The sequence below is a fragment of the Somniosus microcephalus genome, unplaced genomic scaffold, assembly GCF_052327205.1.
Source record: "Somniosus microcephalus isolate GS21.2 unplaced genomic scaffold, FLI_Smic_1.0 unresolved_chr2, whole genome shotgun sequence".
Taxonomy (NCBI): domain Eukaryota; kingdom Metazoa; phylum Chordata; class Chondrichthyes; order Squaliformes; family Somniosidae; genus Somniosus; species Somniosus microcephalus.
Window position 1 is genome coordinate 40,125,613 of NW_028225180.1, and position 7,602 is coordinate 40,133,214.

Here is a 7,602-nt window from a genome sequence, read left to right on the forward strand (position 1 = left end):
CAACTGGCTAACCAAATGTCAGAGCGACAAATGATTAACCAAGGAGGCAACTCATTAACAGAATATTGAACATCGACAACTGGTTAACCAAAAGTCAGTGCGACAAATGATAAACCAAGGAGGCAACTCAGTAACTGAAATTTCAATGTGGCAACTGGATAACCAAAGGGACAACTCGATAACTGAAGTTTCAAGGAGGCAACTGATTAACTGAATACTTGGCATTCATATTGGGGACGGAAGTCTGGATGGGAATGTATTCGGCCGCCTTACCGGTGCTTGCGGTGCTCCATTCCCGCTTGGGGAACCGAGTTGTGGTCGTCAAATGGCCTTTGTGCAGTTTCTGAAATACTGGTGAATGGGTTGTCAAGGTCAGAGCGACAAATGATTAACCAAGGAGGCAACTGATTAACTGAATACTTGGCATTCACATTGGGGGGAAGAGAGAGAGAGAGAGCGACTGGAGGGAAGAGAGAGAGAGAGAGCGACTGGGGGAGAGAGAGAGCGACGGGGGGGAAGAGAGAGAGAGCGACTGGGAGGAAGAGAGAGAGCGACTGGGGGGGAAGAGAGAGAGCGACTGGGGGGAAGAGAGAGAGCGACTGGGGGGAAGAGAGAGAGCGACTGGGGGGAAGAGAGAGAGCGACTGGGGGGAAGAGAGAGAGCGACTGGGGGGAAGAGAGAGAGCGACTGGGGGGAAGAGAGAGAGCGACTGGGGGGAAGAGAGAGAGCGACTGGGGGGAAGAGAGAGAGCGACTGGGGGGAAGAGAGAGAGCGACTGGGGGGAAGAGAGAGAGCGACTGGGGGGAAGAGAGAGAGCGACTGGGGGGAAGAGAGAGAGCGACTGGGGGGAAGAGAGAGAGCGACTGGGGGGAAGAGAGAGAGCGACTGGGGGGAAGAGAGAGAGCGACTGGGGGGAAGAGAGAGAGCGACTGGGGGGAAGAGAGAGAGCGACTGGGGGGAAGAGAGAGAGCGACTGGGGGGAAGAGAGAGAGCGACTGGGGGGAAGAGAGAGAGCGACTGGGGGGAAGAGAGAGAGCGACTGGGGGGAAGAGAGAGAGCGACTGGGGGGAAGAGAGAGAGCGACTGGGGGGAAGAGAGAGAGCGACTGGGGGGAAGAGAGAGAGCGACTGGGGGGAAGAGAGAGAGCGACTGGGGGGAAGAGAGAGAGCGACTGGGGGGAAGAGAGAGAGCGACTGGGGGGAAGAGAGAGAGCGACTGGGGGGAAGAGAGAGAGCGACTGGGGGGAAGAGAGAGAGCGACTGGGGGGAAGAGAGAGAGCGACTGGGGGGAAGAGAGAGAGCGACTGGGGGGAAGAGAGAGAGCGACTGGGGGGAAGAGAGAGAGCGACTGGGGGGAAGAGAGAGAGCGACTGGGGGGAAGAGAGAGAGCGACTGGGGGGAAGAGAGAGAGCGACTGGGGGGAAGAGAGAGAGCGACTGGGGGGAAGAGAGAGAGCGACTGGGGGGAAGAGAGAGAGCGACTGGGGGGAAGAGAGAGAGCGACTGGGGGGAAGAGAGAGAGCGACTGGGGGGAAGAGAGAGAGCGACTGGGGGGAAGAGAGAGAGCGACTGGGGGGAAGAGAGAGAGCGACTGGGGGGAAGAGAGAGAGCGACTGGGGGGAAGAGAGAGAGCGACTGGGGGGAAGAGAGAGAGCGACTGGGGGGAAGAGAGAGAGCGACTGGGGGGAAGAGAGAGAGCGACTGGGGGGAAGAGAGAGAGCGACTGGGGGGAAGAGAGAGAGCGACTGGGGGGAAGAGAGAGAGCGACTGGGGGGAAGAGAGAGAGCGACTGGGGGGAAGAGAGAGAGCGACTGGGGGGAAGAGAGAGAGCGACTGGGGGGAAGAGAGAGAGCGACTGGGGGGAAGAGAGAGAGCGACTGGGGGGAAGAGAGAGAGCGACTGGGGGGAAGAGAGAGAGCGACTGGGGGGAAGAGAGAGAGCGACTGGGGGGAAGAGAGAGAGCGACTGGGGGGAAGAGAGAGAGCGACTGGGGGGAAGAGAGAGAGCGACTGGGGGGAAGAGAGAGAGCGACTGGGGGGAAGAGAGAGAGCGACTGGGGGGAAGAGAGAGAGCGACTGGGGGGAAGAGAGAGAGCGACTGGGGGGAAGAGAGAGAGCGACTGGGGGGAAGAGAGAGAGCGACTGGGGGGAAGAGAGAGAGCGACTGGGGGGAAGAGAGAGAGCGACTGGGGGGAAGAGAGAGAGCGACTGGGGGGAAGAGAGAGAGCGACTGGGGGGAAGAGAGAGAGCGACTGGGGGGAAGAGAGAGAGCGACTGGGGGGAAGAGAGAGAGCGACTGGGGGGAAGAGAGAGAGCGACTGGGGGGAAGAGAGAGAGCGACTGGGGGGAAGAGAGAGAGCGACTGGGGGGAAGAGAGAGAGCGACTGGGGGGAAGAGAGAGAGCGACTGGGGGGAAGAGAGAGAGCGACTGGGGGGAAGAGAGAGAGCGACTGGGGGGAAGAGAGAGAGCGACTGGGGGGAAGAGAGAGAGCGACTGGGGGGAAGAGAGAGAGCGACTGGGGGGAAGAGAGAGAGCGACTGGGGGGAAGAGAGAGAGCGACTGGGGGGAAGAGAGAGAGCGACTGGGGGGAAGAGAGAGAGCGACTGGGGGGAAGAGAGAGAGCGACTGGGGGGAAGAGAGAGAGCGACTGGGGGGAAGAGAGAGAGCGACTGGGGGGAAGAGAGAGAGCGACTGGGGGGAAGAGAGAGAGCGACTGGGGGGAAGAGAGAGAGCGACTGGGGGGAAGAGAGAGAGCGACTGGGGGGAAGAGAGAGAGCGACTGGGGGGAAGAGAGAGAGCGACTGGGGGGAAGAGAGAGAGCGACTGGGGGGAAGAGAGAGAGCGACTGGGGGGAAGAGAGAGAGCGACTGGGGGGAAGAGAGAGAGCGACTGGGGGGAAGAGAGAGAGCGACTGGGGGGAAGAGAGAGAGCGACTGGGGGGAAGAGAGAGAGCGACTGGGGGGAAGAGAGAGAGCGACTGGGGGGAAGAGAGAGAGCGACTGGGGGGAAGAGAGAGAGCGACTGGGGGGAAGAGAGAGAGCGACTGGGGGGAAGAGAGAGAGCGACTGGGGGGAAGAGAGAGAGCGACTGGGGGGAAGAGAGAGAGCGACTGGGGGGAAGAGAGAGAGCGACTGGGGGGAAGAGAGAGAGCGACTGGGGGGAAGAGAGAGAGCGACTGGGGGGAAGAGAGAGAGCGACTGGGGGGAAGAGAGAGAGCGACTGGGGGGAAGAGAGAGAGCGACTGGGGGGAAGAGAGAGAGCGACTGGGGGGAAGAGAGAGAGCGACTGGGGGGAAGAGAGAGAGCGACTGGGGGGAAGAGAGAGAGCGACTGGGGGGAAGAGAGAGAGCGACTGGGGGGAAGAGAGAGAGCGACTGGGGGGAAGAGAGAGAGCGACTGGGGGGAAGAGAGAGAGCGACTGGGGGGAAGAGAGAGAGCGACTGGGGGGAAGAGAGAGAGCGACTGGGGGAAGAGAGAGAGCGACTGGGGGGAAGAGAGAGAGCGACTGGGGGGAAGAGAGAGAGCGACTGGGGGGAAGAGAGAGAGCGACTGGGGGGAAGAGAGAGAGCGACTGGGGGGAAGAGAGAGAGCGACTGGGGGGAAGAGAGAGAGCGACTGGGGGGAAGAGAGAGAGCGACTGGGGGGAAGAGAGAGAGCGACTGGGGGGAAGAGAGAGAGCGACTGGGGGGAAGAGAGAGAGCGACTGGGGGGAAGAGAGAGAGCGACTGGGGGGAAGAGAGAGAGCGACTGGGGGGAAGAGAGAGAGCGACTGGGGGGAAGAGAGAGAGCGACTGGGGGGAAGAGAGAGAGCGACTGGGGGGAAGAGAGAGAGCGACTGGGGGGAAGAGAGAGAGCGACTGGGGGGAAGAGAGAGAGCGACTGGGGGGAAGAGAGAGAGCGACTGGGGGGAAGAGAGAGAGCGACTGGGGGGAAGAGAGAGAGCGACTGGGGGGAAGAGAGAGAGCGACTGGGGGGAAGAGAGAGAGCGACTGGGGGGAAGAGAGAGAGCGACTGGGGGGAAGAGAGAGAGCGACTGGGGGGAAGAGAGAGAGCGACTGGGGGGAAGAGAGAGAGCGACTGGGGGGAAGAGAGAGAGCGACTGGGGGGAAGAGAGAGAGCGACTGGGGGGAAGAGAGAGAGCGACTGGGGGGAAGAGAGAGAGCGACTGGGGGGAAGAGAGAGAGCGACTGGGGGGAAGAGAGAGAGCGACTGGGGGGAAGAGAGAGAGCGACTGGGGGGAAGAGAGAGAGCGACTGGGGGGAAGAGAGAGAGCGACTGGGGGGAAGAGAGAGAGCGACTGGGGGGAAGAGAGAGAGCGACTGGGGGGAAGAGAGAGAGCGACTGGGGGGAAGAGAGAGAGCGACTGGGGGGAAGAGAGAGAGCGACTGGGGGGAAGAGAGAGAGCGACTGGGGGGAAGAGAGAGAGCGACTGGGGGGAAGAGAGAGAGCGACTGGGGGGAAGAGAGAGAGCGACTGGGGGGAAGAGAGAGAGCGACTGGGGGGAAGAGAGAGAGCGACTGGGGGGAAGAGAGAGAGCGACTGGGGGGAAGAGAGAGAGCGACTGGGGGGAAGAGAGAGAGCGACTGGGGGGAAGAGAGAGAGCGACTGGGGGGAAGAGAGAGAGCGACTGGGGGGAAGAGAGAGAGCGACTGGGGGGAAGAGAGAGAGCGACTGGGGGGAAGAGAGAGAGCGACTGGGGGGAAGAGAGAGAGCGACTGGGGGAAGAGAGAGAGCGACTGGGGGGAAGAGAGAGAGCGACTGGGGGGAAGAGAGAGAGCGACTGGGGGGAAGAGAGAGAGCGACTGGGGGAAGAGAGAGAGCGACTGGGGGGAAGAGAGAGAGCGACTGGGGGGAAGAGAGAGAGCGACTGGGGGAAGAGAGAGAGCGACTGGGGGGAAGAGAGAGAGCGACTGGGGGGAAGAGAGAGAGCGACTGGGGGGAAGAGAGAGAGCGACTGGGGGGAAGAGAGAGAGCGACTGGGGGGAAGAGAGAGAGCGACTGGGGGGAAGAGAGAGAGCGACTGGGGGGAAGAGAGAGAGCGACTGGGGGGAAGAGAGAGAGCGACTGGGGGGAAGAGAGAGAGCGACTGGGGGGAAGAGAGAGAGCGACTGGGGGGAAGAGAGAGAGCGACTGGGGGGAAGAGAGAGAGCGACTGGGGGGAAGAGAGAGAGCGACTGGGGGGAAGAGAGAGAGCGACTGGGGGGAAGAGAGAGAGCGACTGGGGGGAAGAGAGAGAGCGACTGGGGGGAAGAGAGAGAGCGACTGGGGGGAAGAGAGAGAGCGACTGGGGGGAAGAGAGAGAGCGACTGGGGGGAAGAGAGAGAGCGACTGGGGGGAAGAGAGAGAGCGACTGGGGGAAGAGAGAGAGCGACTGGGGGGAAGAGAGAGAGCGACTGGGGGGAAGAGAGAGAGCGACTGGGGGGAAGAGAGAGAGCGACTGGGGGGAAGAGAGAGAGCGACTGGGGGGAAGAGAGAGAGCGACTGGGGGGAAGAGAGAGAGCGACTGGGGGGAAGAGAGAGAGCGACTGGGGGGAAGAGAGAGAGCGACTGGGGGGAAGAGAGAGAGCGACTGGGGGGAAGAGAGAGAGCGACTGGGGGGGAAGAGAGAGAGCGACTGGGGGGAAGAGAGAGAGCGACTGGGGGGAAGAGAGAGAGCGACTGGGGGGAAGAGAGAGAGCGACTGGGGGGAAGAGAGAGAGCGACTGGGGGGAAGAGAGAGAGCGACTGGGGGGAAGAGAGAGAGCGACTGGGGGGAAGAGAGAGAGCGACTGGGGGGAAGAGAGAGAGCGACTGGGGGGAAGAGAGAGAGCGACTGGGGGGAAGAGAGAGAGCGACTGGGGGGAAGAGAGAGAGCGACTGGGGGGAAGAGAGAGAGCGACTGGGGGGAAGAGAGAGAGCGACTGGGGGGAAGAGAGAGAGCGACTGGGGGGAAGAGAGAGAGCGACTGGGGGGAAGAGAGAGAGCGACTGGGGGGAAGAGAGAGAGCGACTGGGGGAAGAGAGAGAGCGACTGGGGGGAAGAGAGAGAGCGACTGGGGGGAAGAGAGAGAGCGACTGGGGGGAAGAGAGAGAGCGACTGGGGGGAAGAGAGAGAGCGACTGGGGGGAAGAGAGAGAGCGACTGGGGGGAAGAGAGAGAGCGACTGGGGGGAAGAGAGAGAGCGACTGGGGGGAAGAGAGAGAGCGACTGGGGGGAAGAGAGAGAGCGACTGGGGGGAAGAGAGAGAGCGACTGGGGGGAAGAGAGAGAGCGACTGGGGGGAAGAGAGAGAGCGACTGGGGGGGAAGAGAGAGAGCGACTGGGGGGAAGAGAGAGAGCGACTGGGGGGAAGAGAGAGCGACTGGGGGGGAAGAGAGAGAGCGACTGGGGGGGAAGAGAGAGAGCGACTGGGGGGAAGAGAGAGAGCGACTGGGGGGGAAGAGAGAGAGCGACTGGGGGGAAGAGAGAGAGCGACTGGGGGGAAGAGAGAGAGCGACTGGGGGGGAAGAGAGAGAGCGACTGGGGGGGAAGAGAGAGAGCGACTGGGGGGAAGAGAGAGAGCGACTGGGGGGAAGAGAGAGAGCGACTGGGGGGAAGAGAGAGAGCGACTGGGGGGAAGAGAGAGAGCGACTGGGGGAAGAGAGAGAGCGACTGGGGGGAAGAGAGAGAGCGACTGGGGGGAAGAGAGAGAGCGACTGGGGGGAAGAGAGAGAGCGACTGGGGGGAAGAGAGAGAGCGACTGGGGGGAAGAGAGAGAGCGACTGGGGGGAAGAGAGAGAGCGACTGGGGGGAAGAGAGAGAGCGACTGGGGGGAAGAGAGAGAGCGACTGGGGGGAAGAGAGAGAGCGACTGGGGGGAAGAGAGAGAGCGACTGGGGGGAAGAGAGAGAGCGACTGGGGGGAAGAGAGAGAGCGACTGGGGGGAAGAGAGAGAGCGACTGGGGGGAAGAGAGAGAGCGACTGGGGGGAAGAGAGAGAGCGACTGGGGGGAAGAGAGAGAGCGACTGGGGGGAAGAGAGAGAGCGACTGGGGGGAAGAGAGAGAGCGACTGGGGGGAAGAGAGAGAGCGACTGGGGGGAAGAGAGAGAGCGACTGGGGGGAAGAGAGAGAGCGACTGGGGGGAAGAGAGAGAGCGACTGGGGGGAAGAGAGAGAGCGACTGGGGGGAAGAGAGAGAGCGACTGGGGGGGAAGAGAGAGAGCGACTGGGGGGAAGAGAGAGAGCGACTGGGGGGAAGAGAGAGAGCGACTGGGGGAAGAGAGAGAGCGACTGGGGGGAAGAGAGAGAGCGACTGGGGGGAAGAGAGAGAGCGACTGGGGGGAAGAGAGAGAGCGACTGGGGGGAAGAGAGAGAGCGACTGGGGGGAAGAGAGAGAGCGACTGGGGGGAAGAGAGAGAGCGACTGGGGGGAAGAGAGAGAGCGACTGGGGGGAAGAGAGAGAGCGACTGGGGGGAAGAGAGAGAGCGACTGGGGGGAAGAGAGAGAGCGACTGGGGGAAGAGAGAGAGCGACTGGGGGGAAGAGAGAGAGCGACTGGGGGGAAGAGAGAGAGCGACTGGGGGAAGAGAGAGAGCGACTGGGGGGAAGAGAGAGAGCGACTGGGGGGAAGAGAGAGAGCGACTGGGGGAAGA